Source organism: Nyctibius grandis, chromosome 3 (genome assembly GCF_013368605.1).
Source record: "Nyctibius grandis isolate bNycGra1 chromosome 3, bNycGra1.pri, whole genome shotgun sequence".
Taxonomy (NCBI): Eukaryota; Metazoa; Chordata; class Aves; order Nyctibiiformes; family Nyctibiidae; genus Nyctibius; species Nyctibius grandis.
This window is the reverse complement of record NC_090660.1, coordinates 48,516,905-48,538,557: the sequence shown is the minus strand read 5'-3', so window position 1 is coordinate 48,538,557 and position 21,653 is coordinate 48,516,905.

The following is a 21,653-nucleotide window of genomic DNA, read 5'->3' as shown; positions in this document are numbered from 1 at the left end:
AGATTGCAATGTCTCATTTTTAGGTAGATTTTATTTGGCCTACTATGGACCATCTTATTTATCTTTACAAGTATTTGAGATCTATATTTTAGACTCTCAATAGATGTTCTGTAAAGAATTGAATTTACTAGGAAAATAAAATGCGGATTGTAATGAGTTTTTTAATATTTTATTGATCAAAATTAAATAGATGCCTTAAGACTACTATTCTTTATACCACTTAGTTTAGAGCTTTCCATGAATTCAATATACAAAGCATGGTGTGGGAAGACTGGCCTATGAGAAGCAGGCTAATAGAGTTCCCCAGAGGATTGTTTTGTATCTTAATAAAAGCCACTTCTAATTGTGTTTTCTCTGTATCAAATTTTTCATACTGGCTGAAAGAAGAGTTTATGCCTGTGCAGAGATGGCAAAGGATAAGCATGTGGTGAGAAGACAGTTAGTGCTCAAGTAGGCATGAATAATAGTTATCAACATATTAAGAGACATCATCAGATATGTGCATGTATGAGGCACCAACTATTAAACAGCGTGCTGTCACCCCAAGCTCTTGCACAAATAGATGCTAGGGAGAGTGGAATCACTTGGCAATCCTGCCCTTGGTGTTAGCCAGCAATGACAGAACAAGTGCTCCAACTACTGGTGCAGGCTGTTTCTTAAAGGCCTGAAGCTAGGGTTAGAGGTAGGATAGTTGGCAGGGTTACTTCTGTAATTATTCTGATCCACAAATGAGATTCTCCAGCCATCGCTGCAAGAGTGACACACAGCTTTTTGTTCTGGATTGGCCCTGGTGAAGGATGCCTATGCTAGGGTGCAAGAATCCTTCTTCACAGCAGGCACCCTGTTGCTGCTGCCCACCATTAATGTCATCAATGTAAAATCAACAATGTAAAAATTTGTCAGCTTTACTATATTGAGGACTAGCAGAAGAAGGACACAATTTGTGGAGGTGTAGAGTCTATTGGTCGTGACTTGAAGCAGCTGCAGTATGCCAGGATGCCTTCTGAGATATGTAGTGGCAAAATGAATCAGTCCTTGGCTTGGAGATTAGTCCTGGATTGCTGCAAAAATTAGGAACTCGTAAGTTTTTCGTGTTTGCTATTGCTTGCAGGTCATCCATGAGTCATCTCTGGGGCCAAAGTGCAGCCATTCAGGAAATTAGGATGTGAAGGGTCCTAGAACTGTGCATGGAGCCAATTTATGGTCACTTGCTCCTACAAAAATTTCACTATTTTCTTTTGAACATTGCAATCTAGGCAATGTTGATAACAATTAAGCAGTTTTAGTAGGTAATTTCAGAGCTCATTTTTTATATTGTTTAAAGATGAGAAGAACTATACAAGAAAATATATTACTAGTCATTTGTCCCCCTATTTTCAAGAGTAATTATATTGTAGTTAGATATTTTGGGAGTCTGATGATGAAATATCCCTTATTTCATGTAAACAATGAATTCATGCTTTTGAACTACAACAGCTTAGAGTGAAAAAGGAACATTAAGAATGTACTTACGAAGTTTAAAATTCAAGATATTCCTGAGAAACTGCTCCATATGTTTCTTTCCTATATTAATAGAGGAAGGACAATTGCTAGCATCCAGCTTATACATAAGCTGATGATATGTGTTAGTGTTGATGCCAACACATCACTCTATCATAAGATTTCACTGACTAAATGATTAGCACGTTGCTTATTTTGCTTGCTGCAGGGTTATTGGAGAGAGACAGAGGAAGAGAGATTCACTCTGAAAAATCAGTACACCAGTTTTGAGGAGGAATATTAAACAATTTAAACCAGGACTGCCTTCTAGCAATTTAGTTGCTTCCCTGCTGCAATATCTCCCAGTACTTTCTAAATATTGTATGAGGTACTTAAAGGTGAGGACACAGCTGTTGTGAATATCCATATCCATGAATCATTATTAGTGACATTGCTTACTGACAGAGTTCTCTGGGTGACTATTGAACCTGTCTCAAATGGAACAGACAATCCCTTTAAAAATGCATCAGTTCTTTTCTCTCTGTACATTGAGTAGGCTTATCAAACATTATTAACCCTGTTATTTCTTGGACAGACTGTAATAAATGCTCTAGCACTTTTTCCTCTCCTGGGGCTGCTGCAAAATCTGCTTTTGCAAAGAGTGACTGAAACATATCTCTCAAATTAGAAGGCTTGGAAAGTAAGAAAGATAGCTGGAAATTCAGCTTGTCCTGAGTTTCAAAGTAATCATCTTTATAGCACCCTTTACAGTTGGTAATGCTCTATAATACCTTTACATTTACTTCCTGATATAGCCACATAGTGCTGTCATGGACCAGCTTTCTCAAGGAAAGATGTCATAAGATTGACGCTAAGAACATAATATGTCTCACCAAGCTTGTGGAAGCTAACAGAATCTGGATATATTCCAGGAAAGGCTTCCTAAGTGGATTATACTGAAGCTACACAAGAAAATGAGAAAAAAAAAGCCATAAGAAACATTTCCCCTTTGTTACTGAAATTTCATTTCTTTGGAGATTTTCAGGCCTGCTCTTATAGATTATATAGAATAAAATATTTACTGGTTTATTTGCTGCCTAGACTAATGTTATGGATGTCATAGGTCACAATAAAACATGTAGCTCATTGCTGTTTGTTGTTTGCTTTAGGTTATTGCATGTTTATATATGTTTCCTTTTCTTTTTTGCATTTCTTTTTTTTTATTCAAAGAAATAAGCTGACATTTTATTGAACCAAATTAAGTTCTTGTTGCTGTTTCTGTTTCAAATTCCAATTTATATTGGAAAGATTATGCTCCTTAATTTTTTATGGTGCCCAAAAAGGGTTTTACCATGAAAATGATTTTCTGTAATACTGGCGAGTAGAGATAATTCACAGAATCACAGAATCACAGAATCAACCAGGTTGGAAGAGACCTCAGGGATCATCGAGTCCAATCATTGCCCTGACACCACCCTGTCAACTAGACCATGGCACTAAGTGCCATGTCCAGTCTTTTCTTAAACACATCCAGAGATGGTGACTCCACCACCTCCCTGGGCAGCCCAGTCCAATGACTAATAACCCTTTCTGAAAAGAAATTCTTCCTAATGTCCAACCTGAACCTCCCCTGGCAAAGCTTGAGGCTGTGTCCTCTTGTCCTATCGCTAGTTGCCTGGGAGAAGAGGCCAACTCCCACTTCACTACAACCTCCCTTCAGGTAGTTGTAGACTGCAATAAGGTCACCTCTGAGCCTCCTCTTCTCCAGGCTAAACAACCCCAGATCCCTCAGCCGTTCCTCATAGGTCAGACCCTCCAGACCCTTCACCAGCTTGGTCGCCCTCCTCTGGACTCGCTCCAACACCTCAACATCTTTCTTGAAGTGCGGGGCCCAGAACTGGACACAGTACTCAAGATGCGGCCTCACCAGTGCCGAGTACAGAGGGACGATCACTTCCCTAGACCGGCTAGCTACACTATTCCTAATAGAGGCCAGGATGCCATTGGCCTTCTTGGCCACCTGGGCACACTGCTGGCTCATGTTTAGCCGGCTGTCGATCAGCACCCCCAGGTCTCTTTCCACCGGGCCGCTTTCTAACCACTCTTCCCCCAGCCTGTAGCGCTGGATGGGGTTGTTGTGGCCGAAGTGTAAGACCCGGCACTTGTTCTTGTTGAACCTCATGCCGTTGGTCTCAGCCCATCTATCTAACCTGTCCAGATCTCTCTGTAGGGCCTTCCTACCCTCCAGCAGATCGACACTCCCACCCAGCTTGGTGTCATCTCCAATTGATTCAATGCCAGAGAAATTGCAGGTAAAGGAAAAGATATTTGGGTTGATACTGAGGAAACTCCAACTACTGATATTTCATCTTCCACCAATTTCAATTTCCCTTAAACTCCTACCTTGTAATTAACATTTACCATGTTTAGAATCTGGTTCAGACTGTTAGACAGTTCAATGCTTAGGTATGTGCCACTTTCATATTCAGAAGCCACTGCTGTTTTTCAAATTGGCTTGAGTAGCTTTGTATCTTGCGATTTTACAAAGAATTGAACTCCTTTCCCAGAGCTAGCAATTTCTTTTCATTTCTCTTCTAGAGGAGAATAAAAGCTCTTCATGCAATTAGCTAATTGTTCGCATCATTACAAAATGTGGTCCCAAGAGTTATTTACTGAGCAAGAAGAGTTTATCTCTCAGTCTCACACAGATGCTCTGGCATCGACATTTTAAGCTACATTAACCCAGTGGAACACACTTTTTCTTGTCAGGAATCCTTTGAAAGAGTAAATATTGATGACTGTAATGTCAAAATTTATGGGGAAATAAGGCACGATCTAATTAATAACTAGGACCTAGAATCACATACAAACAAAAAAAGTATGAATGATTTGTAGAAACAGAGGAGTCTCTGTCTCACTTACTAAATATACTAAGTAGCTATCCTATGTGGAATACTGAACTGAAAAGACACATACATACTGAAATCTAGATAGTGGAATGGAGGTTGATAGAAAGTGCTTTGACACTGACAGAGAAAGCATAAGGATCTGTGTATGGATATGAGTACCAGGAGTACTCCATGTCCCTCATAATAACCAGGAAAAAAAACCACAAAAACCCCCTAAAAACCAAACCAAAAACCGCCAAACCCTTGTTTTTTAATCTGTTTTCAAATAATTGCTCTCACGATCAAGAACGTGGGTTCTCAAGATTACAGTTTCCTTCTACCCAGAAACTCCGTCTTCTTTTCTAAAAGTACTAGAGAATTCTCTGTTTAAAAAAAAAGCTTCTTTTTAACAAATTAACATTTTCAAACAAAGTCTTCAGAAGTCTTCCTTCTGGTGGAATATTATAGAAGTAAGGTGGTAGGAGATAGGGCAGTATAATTCAAATTTCAGATTTTGTAAAGACCACTATTTTAAAAAATAATGTATTGAGAACTTTGTAGAAGACCAGCTTCTAACATATAACATATAACATAACATAACATAACATAACATAACATAACATAGCATAATGAGCTAAGTGCAGATGCTTTCAATTTAAAGGCAGCTATCAAAACCAGCTAGATTTGACTGGGCAATGAAATCATATTTTTGTGTTTTATTTATAGGCTATTTTTCAATTTTTTTTTAAATTAAAAAATACGGGTATTATACTTTGGACTGGAGGAACAGAGCTCAAATTCTTCCCTTGAAAATATGCATGTGAAAAAAAGGACATATGCCATTTCTGCAACTTCATGTAGTATCATATATATTTTAATATTTTGAAAACCTAAGTAGTACTTCCTGTTGTTAAAATACCTGTAAGATTATGTGTTGATTTAAAAGAAAAACGTGTTGCAGTACATATTGTTCTGTCCTCTTTGAAGATCTTTTTCCTTTTGTGTATTGACAAACTACATTTCTCATTTTTCTACTGGAGCCATATGTTTCTCAGAAAGTTGTCTTTGCCTAGCATCAAAGAGAATTCCAAATTTTGCTAATGATGTGGTATACAGACAAACAGTTTTAATTGAAAACTTCAACATTGCTACTATCAGCATTTTTTTTCCTACACAACATGAACAAAATATTCATCTTTTCATTAAAGATATTTTTGGTGCATTGAATGCTTCACTTACGAGAAAGTTTCTGCTATCTTTAAGCTTTTCATCTGAAATGGGATCTAAAGTCCATTGAGTCTGCTGACATTATAGTTATATGCTGGATATGTGCATACAGGGCAAAGTGGAGACTTACTGTATTCTGATGAATTCCAATGCTGGATGACCCAAAACACATCTGAAGATTCCACGAGATCTGTCTATGGTCATGCACAGTCAAAGAAAAGAAGGTCATGTTGTTAGATGTTCTGCAAATTTTTTAGAATGGAAGATCCCAACTTATCAAAAGTTTTGTGAGCCAAGGAATTTCCACAGACATGCAGGAAGCTTTTCATTATGGACTTTGTCTTTTAGCTGTTTTGGCGTGCTACAGATATAAAGCAAGTTCTCTTGCTATGATTCCAGAAATGTGAATAGGGTTTATGCTCCTAAGGCCCATGAGAACTTTAAAACCCCTCTCTATTGAATTAAATAGGTTTATTTACAAATGTAGACTGTGCATGTTTTTTTTCTCGTTGTATGCTTGTAGACCTCCCCTTGTCCCCAGATAAGCACACAAGCTGGCACCAGTGAAAATTATTAAAAAACCCACTTTTTTACAAGTGTATTACACAATCTTACTCTTGTGACTCATGGCTGTGTTATGACCAAACAGGTTCTGGTTAATACAAAGAGGTCCTAATTCATTCTATAGGTTTGGAAATATAATAGAAATTAAAGAGGTTGAAAACTTTTTTCAGTTTTTGATTTTTAATCCTTTGCAAGTGAAAGGTTATAAATCAAAGTCAAAGTGCAAGATTTCTCGAGAGCTGTAAAGTAAAATGACCTGCTCTGTGTATGGTTTTCCCAAATAGCTAATATATGTATAATTGCTTAATGGTTGGAAGAAATTCAGATTTAATGCTTTAACCTTTTACCTGTAACACAATTTAAAACACTTCATGAATTCCTATGGAAGGGAGCACCATCACTCTAGAAATAATTTATTTGGGATATTTCTATTCATTTCACTCTGTACTGGCATGCATTTTCACATTTGTATTATCCATACGAAATTTAAGAATATAGCTCTTTGTGTTAGAGGTGTCTATCTGGAAAAGGATACAGCAGTACCTTGAGAACATCAAGGAGGGACTATAGGGAGAACAGAGTGTGGCTACTGCTAATGGTATAGGACTGGAAAAGCTATTTTCTAGTCTCCCACTGAGACTTACACTTGTCATATTTTGAAAGTGTCAAAATTTCTTCTTCCTGCCTATCTCAAATTGTAACTTTTTAAAGTGGATTTTACAGAAAAAGCCACATTATAGCAAAGAAACTATGCAATTGATTGTGTTTTCCCATGTTTGCTCAGATGTTTTTCTATAACTGCAGATGTCAGTTAGTGCAGGGCACCATCTGTTCCAGAAATCTGTAAATCCTCATGCCCATGACCTCTAGCTGTCCAACTGGCAGCTCTTTCCAGAGCAGTGGCTTCTGAAAGCACCAGGTCCCCATCCCCAAGTCAGCATACATGCAGGGCCAAGCTCAGACTGGCAGACCTTGGGAAGCCGGGCACTGCATAAGCTGGCAGAAAAACTGGCATCGGCCCATCTGAGTTTTTCCTGCTTGTCGAGAGCGACAAAATAGCCAGATTCTGCTGATTCAGCATTTCCTGGTGAAAACCTACTTTGTTCAAAAGTTCCCGACAAACTTACCTTCACCTTTCCTACTATACTTCAGTTTTAGTCCAGTAATTTAGTCTGGTGTCTGTTTTTTTTGTAGACTGCCAAATTAGATCAGTTTGGAACATGTTAGTATGTTTTTATTAGGGATTGGAAACAATCTGGCTGCTCATGGCTTGGATGGGCATACTCTTTGCTGGGTAAAAAACTGACTGGATGTCCAGGCCCAAAAAGTAGTAGTGAACGGAGTTAAACCCAGCTGGCAGCTGATCACAAGTGGTGTTCCCCAGGGCTCAGTATTGGGGCGAGTTCTGTTCAGTATCTTTATCAATGATCTGGATGAGGAGATCTAGTGCAACCTCACTAGACAGCAGAGAGTTTGCAGACAACACCAAGTTGGGCAGGGGTGTTGATCTGCCTGAGGGAAGGAAAGATCTGCAGAGGGATCTCGACAGGCTGGATTGATGGGCTGAGGCCAATTCTATGAGGTTCAACAAGGCTAAGTGCCAGGTTCTGCACCTGAGTCACAACAACCCCATGCAATGTTACAGGCTTGGGGAAGAGTGGCTGGAAAGCTGCCTGGTAGAAAAAGACTTGTGGGTGTTGATTGATGGCCGGCTGAATATGAGCCAGCAGTGTACCCAGGTGGCCAAGAAGGCCACCAGCATTCTGGCTTGTATCAGAAATAGTGTGGCCAGCAGGACTAGGGAAGCGATCGTCCCCCTGTACTCAGCACTGGTGAGGCCGCACCTCAAATACTGTTTTCAGTTCTGGGCCCCTCACTTCAAGAAAGACATAGAGGTGCTGGAGCGAGTCCAAGGAAGGGCAACAAAGCTGGTGAAGGATCTAGAGCACAAGTCTTATGAGGAGTGACTGAGGGAACTGGGGTTGTTTAGTCTGGAGAAAAGGATACTGAGAAGAGACCTTTTCACTCCCTATAACTACCTGAAAGGAGGTTGTAGAGAGGTGGGTCAGTCTCTTCCAGGTAACAAATGACAGGACAAGAGGAAACAACCTCAAGTTGTGCCAGGGGAGGTTTATATTGGATATCAGGAAAAATTTCTTCACTGAAGGGGTTGTCAAGCATTGGAACAGGCTGTCCAGGGAAGTGTTGGAGTCAGCATCCCTGGAGGTATTTAAAAGACAGGTAGATGTGGTGCTTAGGGACATGGTTTAGTGGTGGACTTGGCAGTGCTAGTTTAACAGTTGGACTTGATGATCTTAAAGGTCCTTTCCAACCTAAACAATTCTATGATCTAATAAACTTTTTAAGGCCAGTTTTTCCTAGTCTTATTTTAATGCATGTAAGCTGTATTCCTCCAGTTGTTCCCAATTGTATCTTATTTTCTTGATTTGTTATTCTTTTTTTTTCCTTAGTAAACATAATCACCTAAGATTACGAGTCTTGACAACAATTTTTCTCCATCTTTTTTTGTATTACATTATGACAGCTAAAATTATAAATGACAAGACTTGCAGAACGGGAAAAAAAGTGAACAGTATTTGCACAGGTTCCCACAGCCCTGTCAGAAGTGATTATGAATGTGACCATATATAAGGACTGTCAATATTCTCCCCTTACTAAATTGTTTACATGTTTTTGATGACGTTTTTACTGCTTAGCCTGGGATTACTGGTTGATTAATTTACTTCTCTTTCCACTAGGAGGCATGTTAAAGCTTGTGCATCCATCTCACATCTAATGTGTCAAGATTAATCCCTGAATAACACAAACTTGTATTTTTTTTCACATTTGTTTTTTATCATCATGACTCAGTTTCCTTATTCTTTTGCCTGATTCAGGATTGTAGGTTCTGTTTTTAAGAGAGAGAACTATTTTCTTTCAGACATTGTTATGATTCTGTGTATATGTAGAAAATGTTTTCCATTCCTTAACTGTGTGGTATTCAGACTTTTGTGGTTTTTGGACCCTGTTATATTTGACAGTGGAGCATATGACAACAACTTATTGAACTTAAAGTGTCTGATAAAAGGCTTGTTTTTTTAGATTCATAAATATCTAGAAGAATCCCTTGAAAAGGCTCTCAGAAGTTTCTGGGCCACTGAACTACTATGTTAGAAGCAATGCAGCCAGATTAATCCACCAAAGAATTATTATTATTCCCTGGAGTCCTGTAAAAGACAAACTGTCTTTTTAGGTTCCCGTTCTGGCCCTAGGTTAAAGAAAGAAATCAATTAAAATAAATTTTTTTAGGAAGGCAAGGCAGAATTGAGTGGTGAAAAGATGTGAACTATTGTGGGCATATTAAGTTTCTGATGGTACGGATGAGGAGAATGACGACTTGATAATGAATGAGTGCATAGAAGAAGGGAGACCTGTCAACTGATTCGATTTTAGCATTTCTTAAAAGTGCTGAAATATTTAATTATATGAAAATCTGTGTTGTTATTTTGTAAGATATTCATGCAGAGAAAAGGAGACCCTGAAGGTCCAAACATAAAAACTAACCACTATTTTTACTTTTAATATGTCATTGTTCTAAGGCCACCTCTTTCATAACAGGACGCAAAAGCTGGACAAGATTAATGGATTAATGGCTCTGGAAGTCCTCAGACTGACTAGACTGATGTAGAGAATTGCTTCTGTAGTTTGTTCTGGACTCACAAAATCGTGCGTATCTTGGTGCAATGGCCTTATGTGACACTTAACTCCTTTTCAGCTGAAGAAGGTCTGTTACCCTTCAGCAATCTTGAAGGATCACTTGATCAAGCATGTTTTAACTTCTTATCCAGAGCAGCATGAGCCAACAGGACATGAGAAACAGCACAGGAGAGCAGCAGGCAGACTGAAAAGCAGATAGGCTGTGCAAAGACTGCCCAGTCTTCCCTGGAAAATAACAGGTGAGGTAACGATAAAAGTTTGAAGAGAGAATATATGGTTTGGTGACTAGAACTAACGAAAACAAAGTCAAAGTTTGGTGAGATCTACCAAAATAATCATTAAAAGGACAGATGAAAGACACAATGAACAGAACAGAACCCATAAAGCTGAATTACCTTCAAAACAGAAAATGAAAGACAAATAAGGGACGTAGGTGATACGGTTATATAGTAAAAAACGAGTATTAGAGAACGAAAATAGAAGCACACCTAACAGAAATCCCATATAAGTACCTGTAAAAATGTATAAGAAACACAGGATAGGATAAGCTGACACAATTCCTCTATACCTCTTTATCTTGATTTATTACATAATTACAAAAAGTTTCAAGATGTAAATTATACTTCTAAAATTGATGTATATCTATTGACTTTATTAAGTTAATCAGCATTCAACATCTACTCACATTTTTATCTACTATATAAATTTTGTAGAATAGAATCAATGTATTTATTTTATAATTTAATTATGTTTTGATATTTTTTTCCTAAATGAGAATTTATAGTAAAAATATTCAGCATATGAAAGAAGAAATAGAGGAAACAGGAACAGATGAAAACCAGGAAGATGTCAATTTTGAATGAAGTTGTCCTTGTCAAGATAATGATACACTGTGTGTGACTCAGTCAATTAAAAATGTTGAACAACTGAGGATCAGATAATGAAGTGCATCCTTAATAACATTAATAATAAGAAGAATAACAACAACATCTGTTTTCCTATGGGTGGGTACTTACACGATTGTATGTGAGTATGTATAAATATTCACACATCTCACTCTTACCCATAAACAGGTTTCAATTAAGACACAGAATCTGTAAGTATTAGAGAGCCTTTGTGTCCCATATGAAATGTTTCTTTCACCTAATCAAGTCTTTTCATTTTTCTAGGACTTTGCTCATTGCAATGAGAGGAGCAGTTGCATAAGCCTGTAAAAAGCTAACTGCCCCTCCTAAATACTTTCTGCTGCACTTTGTTCTCCTGGTTCATATTAGAAAGGTATCCATATTGATCTATTTTTCAAAAAGGATCAATACTCCACAGAAAATTAAGAATTCATTAAAAATCAACTTCTAACTCAGTCAGTTATTTAAAATCATCCAACATTATTTTAAGTGGTAGAATAGTTTCAGTTACCCTGGCACAAAAGTGTATCTTTAAATCAATCTCATGGCAGAATTTTAACAAGTGTCTTTGTGAAAATGTGATATAAAGCTCAAGCAAAAAGGCTTCAGAGACATCAGCATATAGTTTTAGAGAACATTTATTACAAAGCAAAATCCTTGTTTAATTTACTATGAATGTACATAAATATACGATAAGTCCACCTATTCAATATGAAACCAAGAATAGAATCTGGCCAGTAACATTAATATTGTCTCACTGCAAATGAAATATTTAAACATAAAGCAGCTCTTGCACAAACATAAAGGCTGATCTGGACCTAAGCCTAAAAAGAAAAGCTTAATTTAATATACCACTAAGAATTTCACAATGATTAGCCTGAATGTTGAACATTATTATCAGCTTAATCTCCTTGTCTTTAAAAAGGGGAATATTGCAAACACAATTTAAAAAGTTTTGTTTTTATGGAGAAAGGTTAATATTGAGCCATAAGAGTTTAAGTCTGTATTTCTCACGCAGAGGACTTTCCTTTGATGTGGAGTCACAAACTCATCACCTTACCACCACCATGAGAATGCATTTCCTAGTACCTATCTTTTGGGGTGCTCAGGAGTTTATTTGTATAGACCTGATTTTCTCATCAGATGCTCAGCACTTTTAGAGTTAAAGCAATAATGACTTTACTCATTTTCAGCTTTTGAAAATTAATGCAAAGTCCTTAAGCATTCTGATTGTATAATTTCTCATGTTTAGTACGTGCTGTGGAGTAGGTTGTAGAGATGCAGCCAGGATGAATGTTAGGTATGCCCTCAGGCTGACTAGTTAATCTAGTTAAGAACCTATTTCAAAAGACATGTCTGAATCCTGACGTATACAGCAGGAAAATACTTCTTTTTTATTGTACTGCTCTTGGGTATATTATATTGGTAAGGTTCTGGGTGATATGTTGAGACCAGCGTTTGATGAATCATAAAAAATGGGCTGAAATGCTTTAGAAAAATGGTGCATTCAATATATTTTATCTCTTTTTATAACTCACACACTATCTGCAGGCATATTTCCACATTAAACTAACATTTAATGACTCTGGAAGCAGAAGTCCTGATTTGTTTCAGTAAATAACTGTTTTAATATACCTGACAGCTAATGTCTACATTCTTTTCTTCTCCTCTCCCTCAACTTTCTGCTGCAGTGGACCTTCAAAGTAGAAAGGCCCTTGTTCAATAGCTTTGATAATTTGCCCAATATCCCACGCTTAGTGCAAATCAGTGCAGGGCAGTTTCACAAAATAATTTATTACCTCATGGATAGAGGCAGTTCTACTCTCATTAATTTAAATACAGTCCCTACATTCCACCTTTGATTTTAAAAGGATTAAGTTTAGTTTTTATCTGTTTTGTCATACAGTGGATAATTTAATACTCTCTTCCAGTTAATGTGTCTGAATAGTGTTCAACAGATTAAGAAGTAATGAGCTGAATTTCTGAGTACTGTTCATGTTTAAACCAGCTTTCTGCCCCTGGTTTCAATTTAAATCATTGCCAGTAAGATTATGTGGCATGGTCCCATGTGGGTTTTATCTGAATAAGCTTTAGAGATGTTCAACTAAATGTATTTCTGATAATTAAAATAAAACCCATCAGCATAGTTCCATGGTAGACTGTTAAAATTATTACAGAATCACTAATATCTGAAATCCTTTTTCTGCCTTCCAGCCCCTAGTAATTCATACCAAGGCTGTGCAAAAAAACAAAAGGGAAACAAAAAAGGGGGGGAAAAAAAAAGGGAAAAAAAAAAAAAAAAGCTTGTTAAATGTGAGAGGTCTGGGTGGTCAAACATTAGTTTAGGGGATTTCATGTCAATGGCATTTTATGCTTCCAGACTGGCAAAACATGACAACAGCCTATATGAGAAGCCTGACAATTTTCAAAGGATAAATGCTGCCATCTTTCAAAAATTAATTTAGATCACTTACATCATGTATGAATATATGAATATAGGAACATCAGTGTTCTCTCTATACCACAAGATAAGAACTATGGAATAAATACTCAACAGTCATATCTTTTTAGAATTAAAAGAAATCAACAATTTATTGGGTATTGTCAGATGCACTAATTTGAACATTTTACTTCATGCAGAGTTATAGTTAAATGTAAAGTACTTTAACTTTATTCTTCACATTAATATCAAGGATAAAGAATCCTCAGTGTTATTTTTGCTAACATATACAAGTGATCTGATGATATGCACTGTTTTTAAAAAAAGTTTAAAATATACTTATTTGCAATAAGTTCTCCTAGTCCTAGTTACTTTTAGAAAGTTTCTTATAGCTGGGATACAAACTGTACATCATGAATAAATAACTAAATAAATACATAATAGCTAAACCCCAAACAAAAAATGACAACAACAAAACACCTAAACAAATCCAACCCCCAAAACTCGAAACAGCTCTTGCAAAATGGATTTAACTCCTAGAGCCATTGGCAGTCCAAATAGTCCACACCTGTATCAAAGGGATTTGACATCATTGTGAAACAAATCTTTGGGAGCAGTTGGGGTATATCTTGCAGAGATGATAAAGGGTCTTCTGAAGATGTACCACTTGAAACTCGAATTTGTGGCAGCAAGAAGTTCAAGCTCTGCTACTTAAAAACATTTGCAAATAATATCAAAATTATTAAAAAACAGATGGGTGCTCTTATAGAATTATAGAATCATAAAATAATTTGGGTTGGAAGGGACCTTTAAAGGTCATCTAGTCCAACTCCCCTCTGCAATGAGTAAGGACATCTTCAACTAGATCAGGTTGATCAGAGCCCCATCCAACCTGACCTTGAATGTTTCCAAGGATGGGGCATCTACCACCTCTCTGGGCAACCTGTCCCAGTGTTTCACTACCCTCATTGTAAAAAATTCCTTCCTTACATCTAGTCTGAATCTACCCTCTTTTAGTTTAAAGCCATCACCCCTTATCCTATTGGAAAAGGCTTTGCTAAAAATTTTGTCCCCATCTTTCTTAGAAGGCCCCTTTAAGTACTGAAAAGTTACAATCAGATTTCCCTGGAGCCTCCACTTCTCCAGGCTGAACAACCCCAACTCTCAGCCTTTTTTCATAGGAGAGATTCCATCCCTCTGATCATTTTTGTTCTTAGAAGTTCTTCTTTGAGACATTAAGATTCAATTTGATTTAGTAATCTGAAATTTAAGTAATTTCATCAATTAAGTTATTTGAAATTTTTTGGTTGAGGGATGACAAAAATCTCCTGTCAAGTTTCAGTGATTCACCACTTTTACAGGGTGAAATAACTGTACCAATCATCCAGACTGAGTTTTTAATAGGACACTGAAAACAGCACATCTTTTGAATACAGTAATTCACAGTTGAACTGCAATATGGTTTTATAAAGACATGTAATCTTGATTTAAATTTTTATTACATATGGCTTATCTTTGGCTTAGATATTTTTCAGGATCTCTTAATATATCACTGTATTTATCCCTATCAAAACAAACATAATCAGTGAATCATAGTGATCACAATAAAATGAAAACTTCATTGCACTGAACAATAGCAATTTTCTTGAAAAGACTAAAAGTTCATGTGTCCTCATGTCAAAACTTCGTTTAACCATAACTAAACAAATATTACTGAGTGAAATTAATTTAGAAAATTTCTCCAATTAAATGCTTCAGCAATTAATTATATTATTTTTTTCTTAATATTGTATTTCTTCCTGGAATAACATTTCAGTCTTTAATAGTGAAGGTCAGGCAAGATCAAACTTAAAGATAACTTTTTGTCACAGTAACTATGCTGTTCAAGTATCTGTGGTTTCCTGTCTGTGCACCAAAGACGGTTATAACACATTATATAACAAATACTTCCACTGATGTCAGTGGAATTTAGATAGGAGTTACATTCTTAATGCTAATACTGGTATTGGAAATTCAGCTCTTTTGTTCAGAAGACTATATATGTCTCACATGATCATTTTAAGAAAGACCTTTAGGAATAATTGTTTTATAGCATTTACCTGTTAGTCTTAGGTATTACTTACCTTCTGTCAGTAAGCCATGTATTACTGATAAATGGCTTAGTGCATGTGAAATTTTCATGAGTAAAGAAAGACACTTGGGTACGCTTTAATTTGTCCATATAAACAGTGTTTGTAACTGAACTCCATCTTTTTCACCATGCTCGTTATTTCACTTTTGATGAAGTCAGCTATGAAAACCTTAGTATTTAAAACATAATAAGATATTTTCTACCAAAATATATACACAAAATATAATTGTCATAAATTATATGTCAAACACTTTTATATACCAGAATTAAGGTAGCCCGTGCAGCTTTAATTTTGACATCTTATTGTATACACTATTACAGTATTTTATAGTTTCTGATACTACTCTTGATGCTTTCAGAGCTAGGAGGGATAGCTCAGCAAATTACTTAGGACAGGTCCTTTTACCTCAATATAGCAAAATTGTGCAGAGGATTGTAAAATTACTAATATTTTCAAGCACTTTTTTTTGTGGTATTTGCCACCACATTGGTTGGCCTTAAACACTGTTATTGTGGAACATGTACGTCAAATAATATAACAGAATCATAGAATCATAGAATGGTTTCAGTTGGAAGGGACCTTAAAGATCATCTAGTTTCAACCCCCCTGCCACAAGCAGGGACACCTTCCCACTAGACTAGGTTGCTCAAAGCCTCATCCAATCTGGCCTTAAACACTGCCAGGGAGGGGGCATCCACAACTTCTCTGGACAACCTGGTCCAGTGTCTCACCACCCTCACAGGAAAGAATTTCTTCCTAATATCTAATCTAAATCTACTCTCTTTCAGTTTAAAATCATTTCCCCTCTTCCTATCACTACATGCCCTTGTAAAAAGTCCCTCTCCAGCTCTCCTGTAGGCCCCCTTCAGGTACTGGAAGGCTGCTAGAAGGTCCCCCCAGAGCCTTCTCTTCTCCAGGCTGACCAGCCCCAACTCTCTCAGCTCGTCTTCATAGGAGAGGTGCTCCAGCCCTCTCATCTTCTTTGTGGCCCTTCTCTGGACTCATTCCAACAGCTCCATGTCCTTCTTATGTTGATGAAGTCAGACTGAACGCAGTACTCCAGGTGGGGTCTCACAAGAGCAGAGTAAAGGGGCAGAATCACCTCCCTCTACTTGCTGGCCACGCTACTTTTGATGCAGCCCAGGATACGGTTGGCCTTCTGGACTGCAAGCGCACATTGCTGGCTCATGTTGAGCTTCTCATCAACCATCACCCCCAAGTCCTTCTCCTCAGGGCTGCTCTCAATCCATTCTCCACCCAGCCTGTATTTGTGCTTGGGATTGCCCTGACCCACATATCTCCATTTTACTTTAAGAGAAACAGGCACAGCTATAAGAAGGCCAAGTCTTGCAAATCTCAACTGATTCTGAAAAAATATGAATCTTGTTTTTCAAAATATTTATTCTTATATGCATATTTTTATGCTGAAATGCAAAAGAAATCTTTGCCCAAACAATGTGCCCTATTCCTTTTTGTATGTAAATTTTCTTATGTTAATTTTCAGCTAAGATGACAAATAGACTCCAGAGAGTCTAGTGAAGTCCCAATTAAACAGAAGAAGGGGCATTTTGGCTATAATCAGACTACATCAACAAGACATTTAACTGTTACAAACATTTTTCACTTAATTGTCTGAGGAAAACTTTTGTAATGCCCCACTCAAGTACATTTACTTAGAAGAAGTTTGTTAAAGAAACTAATATAAAGTGAAAAGAATATGGTCAATTTATAACTCCTCCTTGCCTCAAGTTTTGGGTAAAAAAATGATGGATTGATAAAGTCCAATTGAAATATTTTTATGACTAAGATGGTTCCTAACTTTAAAAAAAACTTTTTATGGATAATGAGCATAGTATAATCTTTATAGCATCCATATATCATATATGAAAACCAATCACTTGGGAAACTGGTTCTCACATGAAATAAAAGTGGATAGAAATGTTTCAAGGAAATGTAGATTTTTTTTTTCTCATTTGTTATTTTTGTTTCTGGGTTTTGATTATCTTATATAATATTCCTGGCTTTTAAAAATGTGAATATATTGCACAGTCATCAAAATTTCACAAAACTATTTTATTTATTTATATATTTTTTACTTTTATGTATTAAACGTAGTCCTGCGATCCTGGATATACTCTGAATATATTCATTGATTTAAAAAATGTGTAGTCTATTTCTGCTCAGGTCTGTTCTCTTAATATAATATTTTGACATGTGTAAAAATGTTTTGTTTTATACATTGGTAGCCAATTCATTGTCACAAATGATACACCAAAAGTGAACACAGAACAAAACTGTGCTAAAACAAGTTTTCCCAGTTCAGTTTGTGTGATATAACATCACATTTCTTGTGGTTTTTGAAACACATGAGATGTATAATTTACAGTGTGGAGGGGATTTGTTAAGCAAAGTAGATATTGACATAGATATAATAATTTTAATTTTTCAAAACAATAATTGATATGTTTCTCAGTTAGTTCCCAGATTGAGACATGATACCAAGATTATCCAAGATGCCAAACCAAAAGTCTTGAAAGAAAAAGATAGAGAAAATAACAAGACTGATATTAAATATATTCAATGTATAAGCTACAATTTAATTACAGTTCTTCATGTAAATATTTTTAGAAAGGGATTTTGTAATAAAAGTCCACAGTCCCTGATTTTAATTAACTTAAAACAATACAAGTCCTTAATAAAAATTATTATATTATAAAAATAAAAATTAGGAGAACCTGAATATCTTATTTGGTATTCATATGGATGCCACTATTTATGCATCACATGCTGCAGGGAAGAAAGGCACAATGAGTGCTAAGCATGGACCTTAACTTCCCATGAACATTAATAATACATGAAGGAGAGTGCTTAGCCAGACATTCAAAGGGAATTGCAGTCATGGCCTTGCACTACTCTTACAGACTAATGTATTAGAATGACAGCTGCTACCTATTCCCTGCAGCATAGTCTTTATTCGTGTTGTAGCCATGCAACAAGGGTAGGATCCCTGCTTTCCTAGTCTACCCTAGGGAGACAATTCATTCTTGGAGAACATTTTTTTAGTTCTGATTTTGATTTAAAGAGTATAGGTTTTCATGTTAAGAAAAATATAATTATAGAGAAATTTCGTTATAATGACCGCTATTGCGCTTTGTTTTATGAAGTGGTTATGTATTCTTTTTCTATGGATGCAAAACAAAATATGGACTACAGCTCTGCATTATGAAAGATTTATGGAAAATAAAGTTATTTTTAAAACTCCTCAACTTGAAAGGATTTATAGGATAAAAATGACTGCATGGGTTTCCGGTAATCAGTTCTATTATTAATAATGAAACAACTACCATGACTCTAGTTTTCAAGAATTAGTATGAACATGTGAATGTGCTTGTATGAATTCAGGATGTTCCTGGATATATCCATTGGTATTTAAGGGAGACAGAACACTCACGGCAAACTGTGCTACTCTGATTACCCAAGACATTGAAACACTGCAAACTTCCATTGAATTAATGGCATTGGTTGTTTCAGGACTCAAATCCATATCATAATGGAAAAAAATAATCCTTTAATTTTTCAAGAGATGTGCAGAAGGAGACATTATTCCTACCTTCCTGGTTTTGACTAGGACAGAACTAATTTTCCTTTCAGTGATTTTTCTTTTCAACTAAGATTCTCCTAAGTAACTGCACTTTCTGAAACTGATTACGTGTTTCTCAGACAGTGTCTTGCTTCTGGAACTGATAATGTTAGAAGTTTATAGTGATTACTAAGGTAACAGTAGGAATAGTATGCAGAAAGACTCTTGCTTAGACTTATTCGTAGAGAAACCAAAGTTACTGCTAAGTTTCTTATGGTCCACAAGTGAAAGGCCGTAAAAGGCTTGCACTTGCGGGGAGAAACAGACAGGACAGGTGACCCAAAATTGACCAATGAAGTATTCCATCCCTTACACGTCATACCCTGTTTAAAGCTGAGGGATCATGAGGTTCACCCTCTCTTCCTGTATGGGCAGCATCCGAAGAGGACTCTGTCCATTTTTCCTGCCCTTAATCCCAATCCATGTATTCCTGAATCCAGTTCCCACCTGCTTCTGAGTCCAGTCCGGGACTTCTTAGTGCCTGCCCTGCAGCTCCAGTGGTGACGTGATTATCATCGGGGGAGCTCGATCTTGGTTTTGGATATATTTAAGTATTTCCATTATTGTTTGTATACTCTTTTTAATTGTTACAGTTTATTAAAACTGTTTTATCTTTCCAACCTGTAAGTCTCTCTCCCTTTTCTCTTTTTCCTTCCCCCCTTCTGGGGGGAGGAAAGGGTTAATAGAGAGCATCTGCCATCCATTTAATAGCCAGCCCAGCTTTAAACCTTGGCATGCATGAAATCAAGAAACATAATAAAGTGTAATGAACATGAATGGAATAACATGACTCAGTCCAGCACAATGTGCTTGGCATCATTGTCAAAGCGTAAGCTGCTTTTTATGTTAATACTGTAGTGATTTGACACTAGACTTTAATACATAAAGCATAAACATTCTCTGTGAGTAATGGAAATATTTAATGAATGCACAAATGGTAGTGGATATTGTTTAAAAGCATTGACTCTTTTTAAATAATATAATCGCAATGTAATGTGCATTTTGCAGTCATCAAATTGGTTTACAAATTACATATTATTGCTCCATTACACTTGAGAATCAGAGCTCTTATCTGGGGGAATAAAACATTTCTAGCCCTTATTAATACAACAGTTACATTAAAAATGTGTATTAGAAGCTCAGTAGTGTGCAAAAAGCCTGTGAGACATAAACTGCCTCAAACTATTTCATTCATACATACTGATGACATTGTTAGGGAATTTGATATTTCTCAGTATTTCAAAGGATTCAAAACATTTGCTGGAAGAGGCACTCATTCCACCTTATTTATGCCTATTATGAGAAGCAGATGGTTCATTCCGATAGAATGAAATCTGTACTTTCAGTCTTCATTGTCCACTGACATTATTTTCAAACAAATACTTGCATGCATTCTTCAACCGTGTCACTCATGCCCTGGAAGAGGTCCCAGTAGATGTTCACAAAGGTACTGCTTCATCCTTTTCAAAATCTGTTGTTAGAACATGCTGTTGCCATCATACCTACAGGAAGAAGTTGGTATCTGTGGAGAGCCTTTTTGTTCCATGGGTCCTTTCTATCATATCTTCGGTGTTCAGGTTCATGACTGTAACCCCCTACACGCTGCTCCCCACCCCCTGCCCGCCCCATTTTCACAGAATTTGCCTGAACCTGACCATTGCTCTGCATTTTTCTTCAAGGAAGGGATTTTCTTGGACTACTTTGCAGATGCCCACAGTATTTATGGAAACAAACATGAGAGAAGACAAAGAGCAAGGATCCATGCCACAGCCAGGTCAGGAAATTAAAGACTACATCTGAAGAAAACAGCAGCAGAGGATATGAGAATGTGGACTGATGAGTGGACTAGTGCTCCAGTTCTCAAGCACTCTTGAAAAGAGGTAAGGAGATTCTGCACTGTCTGATTAGAGTCTCTATTGTAAGTGCTGAACTCCAGACAAAGCAATCCACAATAAGTAACTGTGTTAAAACTGTACAGCAATGTGTATGTTCAACTGTAAGTCAGAATCACGCAGATATGAGAGAGAGATATGGAAGAGATTCTTGGAGACAAAGTAAATATTGCAATGGAATTTAAGGGTGTTTCCTTGAGGTTTTGTCTTATGGAAGGCCATTATCATCCTTACCTGTGAATTCTGTCAAAGGAAAATGCTTAAAACGGAAGTTAATTTCAATGGGATTTAGATAGAGACTGTAATTTCACATTTTACATTCTGCAAGGATTGTCTACTCTACTTTTCTCTGAGTAATTCAGGTCTTAAAACTATATTTTTAACATATGAATTAATTTTATTTGGAGACTTGTGTTTTTTAGCTTGTTAAATATGTAAAATTAAATAATGAAAAGACAGCAGTTGTTCACAAGCTTAGTCTTGCCTGCCTCCTGTGTGTCTTTCAGGTAACTGCCTTCTTGTCTCCTAGCAGGAGTAGCTGTGTTGTGTTCCATATGTTTCTTCATTGTGCAGGCAAGTTGCGTACTCTATATTCAGAATAATACACTTTTGAAGGCTGAAGGCTTTGACCATTTGCAGCAGCTGTGCCCTGTATCTGGTTCCTCAGATGGCTGTTCGACTATTCCGTGTCTATCACTTTTTCATGTAGTGCTACTTCATGCCAGGACAATTTGCTGATTATATTCTTCTTTCTTTCCTTTTGCTTTTA